General features: G+C 39.5%; 1 protein-coding gene across 1 annotated transcript in view; it reads right to left on the bottom strand.

Moving 5' to 3' along the window:
* The window catches only part of LOC141100758 (uncharacterized), a 450,303-nt gene that overhangs the window by 333,660 nt on the left and 102,912 nt on the right, over positions 1–13,731 (bottom strand). The gene's annotated exons all lie outside the window — the stretch shown is intronic.

Here is a 13,731-nt window from a genome sequence, read left to right on the forward strand (position 1 = left end):
GTGATCCAACGGTGTCCATCTTTTTATTAGGAGTGCATGAAAGTACCATCAGCCACAGATTTGGGAACCTCTGAAAAAAAGGACACTGCTAAACAAAAGCTAGACAGATCCCAGAAAATAACTCTGCTGTTGCATTAGGCTGGGTTCACATTGCGTTTGTGAGCAGCGTTTAATGCATTTGTTACATAGCGGTATTAACGCTATGTAACGGATGCGTTAACGCACCCAAGACTGCATTAGATGAGCGCATCGTTAACGCATGTCATAATCGGCATGCGTTCGTGATGTGCCGTCATTCTGTGACGGACCCTCGGACGCAGTCTGCAGCGTTCGGGGGTCCGTCACCACTAGCACAGATAGGGAAGCTGCGCTAGCGTGATCGGTAAACGCAATCACAATATGACAGTAGCGTTAATACAGTCCGTCAACGCTATGCATTGAATGGACTGCATTAACGGAATGTGAACCTAGCCTTATAATGAATGGATTCCTCGGGGGTTTCATCTGAATTACAGTACGTCATTCGGAGATTTAAAGTGAAACCCTGATGTAAGTGATAATCGTTGAATGCCAGATAAATGTGATCCAAAATGTTATGTGAAGTGTTCCAAGTTAAAACTTCAACTATATCAACAAAAAAGCAAGTCCGCACTCAGGGCCATCATGTGTTAACGGAATTATAGGGGGTTTCCATGTTACTGGTAGCACAAAGGCTCTGGAAAAGCGAAGTGGTCCTCACCCCCCAAAATAAATTCAGCACATTCTGAGTTCCCAAATCCAAATGTCCCCCTCTCTTCAGAACCCCATGTCCCTAAACCGCAGTTAGTGTCCACATGTTTAGGATTTCTGTAGCAAAGAGAGCCCACCTAATTTGGGGATGCATGAACTGGGCACGATGTATGTCACTAAAACGTACTGGTCACTGCAATGTGTTGATCATTACAACGGCAAATTGCAATTTTCACTCAGCAACATCCACTGCAACTTGTATCTGGAAAACACACACGGAGTCAAAATTGTCACTACGCCTGTAGATAAATACCCAAAGGTGTACAATTTCCAAAATGGGGTCACTTGACAGATTCTGCTGTTCTAGCATTTAGGGTCTCTTTGTATATAGAGTTTGCAAGCTGCTATATAAAATTATGCACTCCAGGATGCATCCTGTATAACAGTACTGTTTAGCCATACGGCAAGACACTGGAGCTCTTTGACTTCAGCGCTCCATCCTTTCTGACTCTCGCTGTATAACTAGGCAGTACTGTACAGCCACATATGGGGTATTTCTACATTCAACAGAAAATGTGGGAAAAATTTTGGTGCCACTTTTATCCATTTTCCAGTATGTAAATGTGAAATATGGGGCTTTAACTACATTTTGATAGTAAAAATGTAATAATTGTTTTCTTCATTGCTCAAAAGTATAAAATTCAGTAACCAACCTGTCTCGTCAATATGATCACTGCTCCCTTAAATGAATTCATTGAGAGGTGTAGTTTATAAAATGGAGTCTCTTATGGTGGAGTTCTGCTGTTCTGGCACCTCAGGGTCTCTGCCAATGTGACATGGCCCACTCAATCCTGTCCTTTGAATTGTGAACTTCTATATGGCGCTTCTTCCCTTCTGAGCTTTGCACTGTGCCTCAAAAGTAGTTTTCAACCACATATGAGCTATTGGTGTACTCAAGAGAAATTGCAAAACAAATTTTGGGGTCCATTTTCTCCTGCTAGCCTTGAGAACATTTTTGTGAAATAAAATTGATCATTATTATAGAAAATTTTGCATTTAAAAAGTTAAATGGTGCTCCTTCCCTTTCAAGTCCTGCTGTGTGCCCAAATAGTAGTTTTCCCCTACATATGAGGTATCGGCATACTCAGGAGAAATTGCTAAATAAATTTTGTGGTGCAATTTCTCTTGTTACCCTTGTTAAAATGGTAAATTTGAGGCTAAAAACATTTTTGTGAGGAAAATGTGATTTTTTTTATTTTCACAGTTCAATGTCATAAACTTTTGTGAAGCACCTGGGGGCTCAAGGTGCTCTCCACATAACTAGATAAATTCCATGAGGGGTCTAGTTTCCAAAATGGTATCACTTGTGAGGAATTTCTACTGTTTAGGCACATCAGAGGCTGTCCAAAAGCGACATGGTGGCTGCTAATTATTCCAGCAAATTTTGTATTCAAAAAGTCAAATGGGGCTCCTTCTCTTTCAAGCCCTCATGTACGCCCAAACAGTAGTTTTCCCCCACACATGAGGTATCGGTGTACTCAGGAGAAATTGCACAACAAAATAAATGGTGCAATTTCTCCTGTTACCCTTGAAGAAATGCACACTTTAGGGCTAAATGCATTTTTGTAGGGAAAATGTGATTTTTTTAATTTCATGGCTCAATGTTATAAACTTTTGTGAAGCGCCCGGGAGTTCAAGGTGCTCACCACACATTTAGATAAGCTCCCTGAAGGGTATAGTTTCCAAAATGGTGTCACTGGTGGTTTCTACTGCTTAGGCACATCAGGGGCTCTCCAAACGCAACATGGTATCCGCTAATTATTCCAGCAAATTTTACATTCAAAAAGTCAAATGGTGCTCATTTCCTTCTATACCCTGCCGTGCACCCAAACAGTGGTTTTCCCCCATATATGGGGAATCTGCATGCTCAGGAGAAATTGCACATCAAATTTTGTGGTTCATTTTTTCCTGTTACCCTTCTGAAAATAAAAAAATATTTGTGACAAAAAGTTAAATGTTCATTTTATCCTCCACATTCCAGAAATTCCTGTGAAGCAATTTTTGGAATGGTGTCACTTTGGGGCTTTTTCTGTAACTTCAAAGTCACTTAAAATGTGATGTGGTCCCTTAAAAAATGGTTTGGTGAATTTTTTGGGAAAAATGAGAAATTGCTGGTCAACTTTTCACTCTTATAACTTCCTAACATAAAAAAATTATATTTAACAAAATGTGCTGATGTAAAGTCAACATATGTGAAATGTTATTAACTATGTTCTGTGATATAACTGTCTAATTTAAGGGCATAAAAATTAAAAGTTTGAAAACTGCAAAAATTTTCTAAATTGTTGCCAAATTCCCATTTTTTTCACAAATTAACACAAGTCATATTGAATATGCAGTTCCAACGCGCGTATCGCCTCGAGGAAGCCAACGCGAAACTCGCATTGGGGCTGCTTTTTCCAGAATCCTTAGAGAGGGACTATGGGTAAGACTGGCTTTTTGTTACTTCATTGCGAAAACAATACTTTCTGGATATCTATTACTGTTTAACAGCAGGTTAGGCAGCTATAAGGGTTTCAAAGGGAAATTTCCCTATTTTGCTTGCACTTTACTATTGACCTCTATGGGCTAATATTACTTGTTTACATGTTGACACGTGTACTTTAGGCTGCAGTTAGTATGTATCTTTTCTAGACTAATTATTGTTGCCACCTCCCCACCTCTATATCTATATCTAAGGCCCAGTTTATATACTTGCTCGCCTGTTCCTTCCCCTGTATTGAATCCCGTATTTTTTGTCTATATGAAATTTTAAGTGATGATATTTACATATGGATAAAATATTGATTTTTATCCATATTCTATTTTTGGGCTTACACTCTGTTGTTTTGTATACCATTATCTAGTGGGTGTTCCAAGTTGAAAATTTCCTTGGTCCCTTTATGACATTATTAGAGGACCGTTTATGATGCAGGGATAATGTATTCTGTTCTGATTTGTATATATGACATTGTGTGGCTTAGAAGGAGGAGAGCACAGAATTTGCTGTATTTCTTTTTTTTTGGGGGGGGAAGTCATTCTGTTTGTCCAGAGCCTTTGCATTACCAGTAATGTGGGAGCCCTTTATATTTCTGATAACAGATGACAAGCCTGAGTGAAGAATTCCTTTTTTGTGTATTGAGTTGAAGATTTTATTGGGAACATTGTGTGCAAACATTTTGGATTACATTTATCCTGTGCTATATGCAGAGCACTTGCATCGGGGTCTCCATCTAACTCTCTGAGTGACATGATTTTAATGTAACCCCTGAAGGATCCATTCACTAAGCAATTGAGTTACTCTGTAATCCATCAGGCCTCTGTTCAGCGGTATGCTATTCAGAGGTGCACAAGAAGGACACCTCCGGATCATAGGCCCAACAATGCCCAAAGTGTTCCCACCTGCTTCACTATAAAGAATCTTTCATCGAGGTTCTGTCTGAACCACATATTTCAGAGACTTACAAGGAAATCCTGTTGTAAGTGCTCAGTGTAGAATGCAGGATAAATGTGGAACAAGCCTTACTGAAATCTTTGAGAAGAAGAATAAACAAATCAACAGCAGGTGCAGAATTTATTTTGTTTTTTATGCCATTGCTCATGCAGTATAAGTGATTAAACAGCATAATTCTGGGATTACAGTGGTACTAGATTTATATCTTTTTATGTTTGGTTACTATCACATGCTACAAAAACAATTAAAAAAAATTGCATTGCCATATTTTGAGAGCTATAACTTTTTAACTGTTTTTGGTACCATTTTCAGACACATCAAAATTTTAGATCACTTTCTCTTCAGATTTTTGGGAGGCATTATAAACAAAATCCAGTAATTGAAGAATTTTGTTTTTTTTTTAATGCCATTCACCGTGTGGTAAATCTCACAAGACTGCTTGATTCTTCGGGTTAGTACGATTACAGCGACACCACATTTATGTCATATTTTTATGGTTTACCGCTTTTACACAATAAAAATAATGTAATAAAAAGCAAGGATTGCTTTTGCATCACTATATTCTGAGAGTTACAGTGTTTTCATTTTTCATTGATGGAACGCTATAGTGGCTTGTTGTTTTGCATGACAAGATGATGTTGAAAAGCATACTTTTTGCTACTTTTTTAAAATTCTTTTACGGTGTTCACTGAAGAGGTTCACTAGTGTAACAGATTTACAGATGGGGTCATTCTGGATGTAGTGATACCTGTGTCTTTTTTTGTTTATTTTTGTTTTTACATTGCTATATGTATTTATTAGTATAATATTATCTTAATTATTTTGTTCTTTATTTTGTGTTTTATTATTTTTTAATATTACAATTCTTTAAACCATTTTTTAGACTTAGTCCCTCCATGGAGCTTCAATTTTCCCTGCCCTGATAGCTGATTTAATACTCTGAAATACTTTTTCATTGCAGGGAATTAGATCATTGACTCACTGACACACGCAGGAGGCATGTCAGCTCCTGCTCTCAGCACGAGCTTACAGATTAATGTTCCTGTATGACCCCACAGCCATCTTTCTACCCCGGGTCACCATGGACACCATCAGCACTTGCTCACAATTGTATTGTGACGATCAGAGCAGATAGGGAGCTCCCTCCGTCTGCTCAACGATTGAGGTGCTATCGATATTGACAAAGGCATCAGATTGCTTAAATGCCCATGATCAGCATTAGCACCGATCGAGGGTGTTACTGAAGGCTTTCAGCTATGATTTATCCCGGACATCCACTGATGATTGCGCTGGCTCTACAAGTGAGCCAACGCGATCGTTCCACTGTAGATATATGGTGGTATACAGAAACTTCTTTCTTCATACAACGGATGTCGTGAAGTTGTTAAAGAATACGAGTAAAAATGTTAATACTTTTTACATCAGACTCTGGGCTCTCTGATTCAACACTTATTGTAAAGGTCCCTATGCCATGCACCCAACTGTCGACAGAATGGAGGTAATCTAGAAACACTTAGAAAACCTGTTCACACTCAGAGACTCATTTCACTAGTGTTAGGTGGTCGTAGCAATACCCTTGAACCTGTGCTACTGTTACACACTCACTTATCAAATTATTATCAAAAGACCGTTTCAACAAACAGAGATTTGGACAAAATGGAAAACCACCTTAATGTTGGTTAAGCTACAGATTCTTTTAGAAACAAACATTAATTATCTTGGTTGTAACAATGAGAAAAATGGAGAACAATGTCATTTTCCTGTTGAATATTAAGCAGTATATCATAGTATACAAAAATGTGAATAGGCAATAAATCTAATAAATCCTAGTGGGGAATTCCAGCGAAACAGCAGCTTCCTTTATTAGCACTACAGACCTTACCTATTCAGTGAGAACTATATCATGTGTAATCTCCTGAATGGTGGCACTTAAAGAGGACCTCTTACCAATTGCCTCTTTTTTCTATATATTAAAATAAAAAATAAACAAAATTCTAAATAGTTGTCATAAAAAATATTAGTGACGAATTGGCTTTTATTAATGGGGGAAAAATATGCAAACTATATTTTAGTTCAAGTATCAGTGAAAGGTTGTAACTTGTATAGCATTGTTACATCACTCCACAGCACAGAAGTGAAATAGCGTTATCTCACGGCTCATAGCAAATACTACGTTCAGTGTTTTGGAGTGAAACATACTGGTGACACACGACTTTTTCCTGCCTGTCTATAGCTTCACTATTTATCATTGTCGCACTGGTCTGTGCTCTGATCGGAGTGAAAATGTTTTGATCAGAGCACATAGTGTGATAGTGATAGACGAGAAGCTGCTGACAGGAAGGGACAACTGTAATAATATATATCGCTAATGGAGCAGCAGAGATCAGTCTCAGAATGTGCAGGGATGTCTCAGGGAGCTGCATGTATGATAACACTTCTTGATCTATCTCCTCACTAAGGTTGGAGTCAGACACAACGTATAAAAATTGGTCCGTTTTTCACCGCCGAGAATCGCAGAAATATTCTCAGAAGAGTGATCAATATGTCATCCGTGTGCAATGTGAGGATGCGATTTTCTCACATCTAAGCATCCGTTTGACATCCGTATGGCGAGATTTTCTCGCCTGGCCTGCAAAATGGACATATAATGGATCCATGGCATCAAATATTAGTAAAAATAATATATACAGTATATATATATATACAGTTGTGGCCAAAAGTATTGACACCCCTGCAATTCTGTCAGATAATACTCAGTTTCTTCCTGAAAATGATTGCAAACACAAATTCTTTGGAATTATTATCTTCACTTAAATTGTCTTAAATGAAAAAACACAAAAAGAATTGTCCGAAAGCCAAATTGGATATAATTCCACACCAAACATAAAAAAGAGGGTGGACAAAAGTATTGGCACTGTTCAAAAAATCATGTGATGCTTCTCTAATTTGTGTAATTAACAGCACCTGTAACTTACCTGTGGCACCTAACAGGTGTTGGCAATAACTAAATCACACTTGCAGCGAGTTGACATGGATTAAAGTTGACTCAACCTCTGTCCTGTGTCCTTGTGTGTACCACATTGAGCATGGAGAAGAGAAAGAAGACCAAAGAACTGTCTGAGGATTTGAGAAACCAAATTGTGAGGAAGCATGAGCAATCTCAAGGCTACAAGTCCATCTCCAAAGACCTGAATGTTCCTGTGTCTACTGTGCGCAGTGTCATCAAGAAGTGTAAAGCCCATGGCACTGTGGCTAACCTCCGTAGATGTGGACGGAAAAGAAAAATTGACAAGAGATTTCAACGCAAGATTGTGCGGATGTTGGATAAAGACCCCACTTATTACCCCGAGACATAAAAAAGCCAGGCTGGAGTTTGCCAAAACTTACCTGAAAAAGCCTAAAATGTTTTGGAAGAATGTTCTCTGGTCAGATGAGACAAAAGTAGAGCTTTTTGGGCAAAGGCATCAACATAGAGTTTACAGGAGAAAAAAAGAGGCATTCAAAGAAAAGAACACAGTCCCTACAGTCAAACATGGCGGAGGTTCCCTGATGTTTTGGGGTTGCTTTGCTGCCTCTGGCACTGGACTGCTTGACCGTGTGCATGGCATTATGAAGTCTGAAGACTACCAACAAATTTTGCAGCATAATGTAGGGCCCAGTGTGAGAAAGCTGGGTCTCCCTCAGAGGTCATGGGTCTTCCAGCAGGACAATGACCCAAAACACACTTCAAAAAGCACTAGAAAATGGTTTGAGAGAAAGCACTGGAGACTTCTAAGGTGGCCAGCAATGAGTCCAGACCTGAATCCCATAGAACACCAGTGGAGAGATCTAAAAATGGCAGTTTGGAGAAGTCACCCTTCAAATATCAGGGACCTGGAGCAGTTTGCCAAAGAAGAATGGTCTAAAATTCCAGCAGAGCATTGTAAGAAACTCATTGATGGTTACCGGAAGCGGTTGGTCGCAGTTATTTTGGCTAAAGGTTGTGCAACCAAGTATTAGGCTGAGGGTGCCAATACTTTTGTCTGGCCCATTTTTGGAGTTTTGTGTGAAATGATCAATGTTTTGCTTTTTGCTTCATTCTCTTTTGTGTTTTTTCATTTAAGACAAATTAAATGAAGATAATAATACCAAAGAATTTGTGTTTGCAATCATTTTCAGGAAGAAACTGAGTATTATCTGACAGAATTGCAGGGGTGTCAATACTTTTGGCCACAACTGTATATATATGTCAGTGAGACATATATACATGGTGGTCCAAAAGTAGGTGGACAGAAAAGAATAACATTTATTTTGATTTATATATAAAATTATATTTACTAAGGCTGGTTTCACACTTGCGTTTTTTTTCGCGGTATTTTAGCGCTAAATAGCGCATGCGTTTTTTTTTCCTATACTTTGCATGGGATGCGCTTATGTGCGCATACACATGCGTTTGTACGCGTTTTTCCGCGCATGCGTTTTTTTACGGTATGCGCTCGGGCGCACAAAATGCATCCTGTTGCATTTTTTGGGCGTCCGACTTGCCTCAAAAAAACGCATGCGCGCGCAATGCGTTTTTTTACAGCAAGACACCCATTATAAGTCTATGGGTGTGCATATGTGCGCATTGGCATGCTTATGTATGCGTTTTTTTGCACATGCGTTTTTTTTGTTAACCATGGAATTTAGGGGTTTGGGTTAGAGTTAGGGTTAGTTAAGGGGGTTTAGGGTCAGGGTTAGGGTTAGGGTTAGGGTCAGGGTTAGGGTTGGGGTTAGGGTTAGGGTCAGGGTTAGGGTTAGTTAGGGTTTAGGGTTTGGGTTAGGGTTAAGTATGGTTTGGTTAAGGGTTAGGGTCAGGGTTAGGGTTAGGGTCAGGGTTAGGGTTAGGGTTAGGGTCAGGGTTAGGGTTAGGGTTAGGGTCAGGGTTAGGGTTAGGGTCAGGGTTAGGGTTAGGGTCAGGGTTAGGGTTAGGGTTAGGGTCAGGGTTAGGGTTAGGGTTAGGGTTAGGGTCAGGGTTAGGGTTAGGGTTAGGGTTAGGGTCAGGGTTAGGGTTAGGGTTAGGGTTAGTAAAGTCATGGTTTGGGTTAGTGTGAGGGGCCACCTAATGTTTGGAAAAAACGCAAACGCGGTAAAAACGCACTAAAAACGCATACAAACGCATAAAAGCGCTGCGTTTTTTTCATGCATGCTCATAAAAATGCTTAAAAAAAACGCAGCAGTTGTATGCTTTTGTATGCGTTTTTTCAATGCGTTTTTTTGCGGGAAAAACGCGCTGCAAAAAAAAGCAAGTGTGAAATTAGCCTAACACAAGCATAACATTGACAATAAAATTTTATTCTGAACAATAATACAAAAGCCCTTAAATTTTATCAACGCAGGTGCTCAAACTGTTTTCCATCACAATTTGCACAGCTTTGAAGTCTGCCTCTTACGCTTCGACAAACATTTTTGCACAATTCTCTTTGGGTATTAATTTCTTGAAATTTATCTCTTATGTAATTTTTAAAATCACTGACACTTTTTGGTTTTCTACTATAAACTTTGTCCTTGAGTACTCCCCAAAAGAAAAAATCCATTGGGGTCAAGTCTGGTGAACGTGCCGGCCAATCAAGTGGGCCTCTTCGACCAATCCATTTATTAGGAAATGTTTCATCAAGATAATCGCTGACTACTCTTGAATAATGTGGAGGGGCCCCATCTTGTTGGAAATAAAGGTCATTTGAATTAGGCTGTTAGTGTAACTGGGGAACAACTTGATTCATTAGAATTTCGAGATACTTATCTCCTGTGACTGTTCCATTAAAAAAAAAAAGGTCCAAAAACACCAAAACTTGAAATACCACCCCAAACATTGACACCAGGCTTATTGAGTTGTTTCTCTAATGTTAAATGCATGTTCTCATTATACAAGTAACTACAATTCTGTCTGTTAATATGGCCATATAATTTGAAAGAAGCTTCATCTCTCCACATAATGTTATCTAAAATTACTGGATTTTCTTAAATTTCGTTAAGCATAATCTCACTAAATTACAGCCGCCTGTCTGGATCATCCTCCAATAAACCATGAATTAGACGTGGACGATAAGCTTTACACCCAATAGATTTCAGGATTAGCATGACGGAAGCTCGTGAAATTCCAAATTCTAAAGAGACTCTTCTTGTGGACTTTTTTGGACTCTGAACAAATGTTTCAGCAACAAGTTGCTTATTGTTTTCTGTATAGGCCGTTTTGGGTCAACCAGTTTTTGGAGCATTAAGGATTGAGCCAGTGGCATCGAATTTGTCACAAATGCGGGAAATGGTTTGTCTCTTTGGGGCTTGAGTACCAAATGTTTCAACCCAATTTGCTCTAACTGTATCAGCATTTTGAGATTTCCAATACTCTCTTAGAATCCATTTTCTTTGATCTGTATTTAAATTATTTGCCATTATGGGTTATCTGAATCATCTGAAAAGAAAACAGATTTGGGGGAGATTTATCTGTGAAAACTGGATCTGTGAAACTGACTCAGTTGCCCTTAGCAACCAATCAGATTCCACCTTTCATTTTCCAAAGTCTGTGAAGAATGAAAAGTGGAATCTGATTGGTTGCTAAGGGCAACTGAGTCAGTTTCACTTTACACCATGTTTGATAAATCTCCCCCTTCATAACCCTATTACACATACTGTCCACCTACATTTGGACCTCCCTGTATAATATATATATATTTCATACAGAGCTAGATAGCAGAATAGCCAATAATTCAATTGTAGGCTTCTGTATAATCATTACAGAAGCCGACAGGATATGACACATGGTTTACATACAGTAAACCATTGCATATCAGTTAGATTTATATATGTCCCTCACTAATAATGTTAGTAGTGTCTGTGTGTAAAATTTTGCAGCTGTAGGTGTTTAATTAAAGCATTTATTCAAGGTAGTCACTGAGGCTGCGCAGACTCCCCGCCTGACCCGTGGTGAACTCAGCACTCAGCAGTATAGGAAAATGTTCAGAAACTTTCCCATGCGACTGAGTTCATGTCCAGTCTGGCGGAGAGGCTGCACAGGGAGCTTTTCATTCATTACACAGTGGTATACAGCTGGGCAGTAGCATTAGCACCACTCCCGGTTGTAAACTATTTAACCCCTTGAGATGCATTGCAGCATGGAAATTGACTATATGGCGGATAGGTAAGGGATATTGTTGCTTTTTTATTTTTGCTTTTTTACAGGAGAACGAGGGCTTCGATTGGATTAAGAGTTTAATAATATGTGTGTTTAATTATTTCATCAAAATACTTTATTCTTAACGTGTGTTTCTTTGAACCCTTTCATACTATTGAATTAATAATAGATAGATGGCTGGTCCATACAATCAGGGCAACTGTTACCACCCACCTTTCGTGTCTACCTCTTTCCTCATAGACTGTAAGCTTGCGAGCAGGGCCCTCATTCCTCTTGGTATTTGTATAATCTATGTGATTATTGTTATGCTGTAATGTCTATTGTCAGTACAAATCCCCTCTGAAATGTAAAGTGCTGCGGAATATGTCGGCGCTATAGAAATAAAATTTATTATTATTATTATTATTATAGATGTCTTTTTGACACCTCTCCATTATTAACCAGGCTTAATGTCACCTTACAATAGCAAGGTGACATTAACCCCTTATTACCCCATATGCCACATGCTCCAGAGCAATGAGAAGAGAGAGGCTAAGTGCCGGAATTGGCGCATCTTACAGATGCACCTTTTCTGGGGTCGCTGGGGGCAGATTTTTTTAGCCAGGGGGGCCAATAACCATGGTCCCTCTCTAGGCTATTAAAATCTGCCCGCAGTCACTGGTTTTCCCTCTCTGACGGAGAAAATTGTGCGGGAGCCCATGCCAGTTTTTTCCGTGAATAAATGCTTTTATTAAACACCTACAGCTACAAAATTTTACACACAGACATTACTAACATTATTAGTTAGGGACATATATCTAACTGATGTGCAATGGTTTACTGTATGCAAACCATGTCTCATATCCTGTTGGCTTCTGCATTGATTTTACAGAAGCTGACAATTGAATTATCACCTATTCTTCTATCTATAGCTCTATGAAATCTAAATATATATATACAGTGGGGAAAAAAAGTATTTAGTCAGTCAGCAATAGTGCAAGTTCCACCACTTAAAAAGATGAGAGGCGTCTGTAATTTACATCATAGGTAGACCTCAACTATGGGAGACAAACTGAGAAAAAAAAATCCAGAAAATCACATTGTCTGTTTTTTTTTCATTTTATTTGCATATTATGGTGGAAAATAAGTATTTGGTCAGAAACAAGCAATCAAGATTTCTGGCTCTCACAGACCTGTAACTTCTTCTTTAAGAGTCTCCTCTTTCCTCCACTCATTATCTGTAGTAATGGCACCTGTTTAAACTTGTTATCAGTATAAAAAGACACCTGTGCACATCCTCAAACAGTCTGACTCCAAACTCCACTATGGTGAAGACCAAAGAGCTGTCAAAGGACACCAGAAACAAAATTGTAGCCCTGCACCAGGCTGGGAAGACTGAATCTGCAATAGCCAACCAGCTTGGAGTGAAGAAATCAACTGTGGGAGCAATAATTAGAAAATGGAAGACATACAAGACCACTGATAATCTCCCTCGATCTGGTGCTCCACGCAAAATCCCACCCCGTGGGGTCAGAATGATCACAAGAACGGTGAGCAAAAATCCCAGAACCACGCGGGGGGACCTAGTGAATGAACTGCAGAGAGCTGGGACCAATGTAACAAGGCCTACCATAAGTAATACACTACGCCACCATGGACTCAGATCCTGCAGTGCCAGACGTGTCCCACTGCTTAAGCCTGTACATGTCCGGGCCCGTCTGAAGTTTGCTAGAGAGCATTTGGATGATCCAGAGGAGTTTTGGGAGAATGTCCTATGGTCTGATGAAACCAAACTGGAACTGTTTGGTAGAAACACAATTTGTCGTGTTTGGAGGAAAAAGAATACTGAGTTGCATCCATCAAACACCATACCTACTGTAAAGCATGGTGGTGGAAACATCATGCTTTGGGGCTGTTTCTCTGCAAAGGGGCCAGGACGACTGATCAGGGTACATGAAAGAATGAATGGGGCCATGTATCGTGAGATTTTGAGTGCAAACCTCCTTCCATCAGCAAGGGCATTGAAGATGAAACGTGGCTGGGTCTTTCAACATGACAATGATCCAAAGCACACCGCCAGGGCAACGAAGGAGTGGCTTCGTAAGAAGCATTTCAAGGTCCTGGAGTGGCCTAGCCAGTCTCCAGATCTCAACCCTATAGAAAACCTTTGGAGGGAGTTGAAAGTCCGTGTTGCCAAGCGAAAAGCCAAAAACATCACTGCTCTAGAGGAGATCTGCATGGAGGCATGGGCCAACATACCAACAACAGTGTGTGGCAACCTTGTGAAGACTTACAGAAAACGTTTGACCTCTGTCATTGCCAACAAAGGATATATAACAAAGTAGTGAGATGAAATTTTGTTTCTGACCAAATACTTATT

This window comes from Dendrobates tinctorius, unplaced genomic scaffold (genome assembly GCF_039654945.1).
Source record: "Dendrobates tinctorius isolate UK_male_01 unplaced genomic scaffold, ASM3965494v1 ptg000107l, whole genome shotgun sequence".
NCBI classification, from domain to species: Eukaryota; Metazoa; Chordata; class Amphibia; order Anura; family Dendrobatidae; genus Dendrobates; species Dendrobates tinctorius.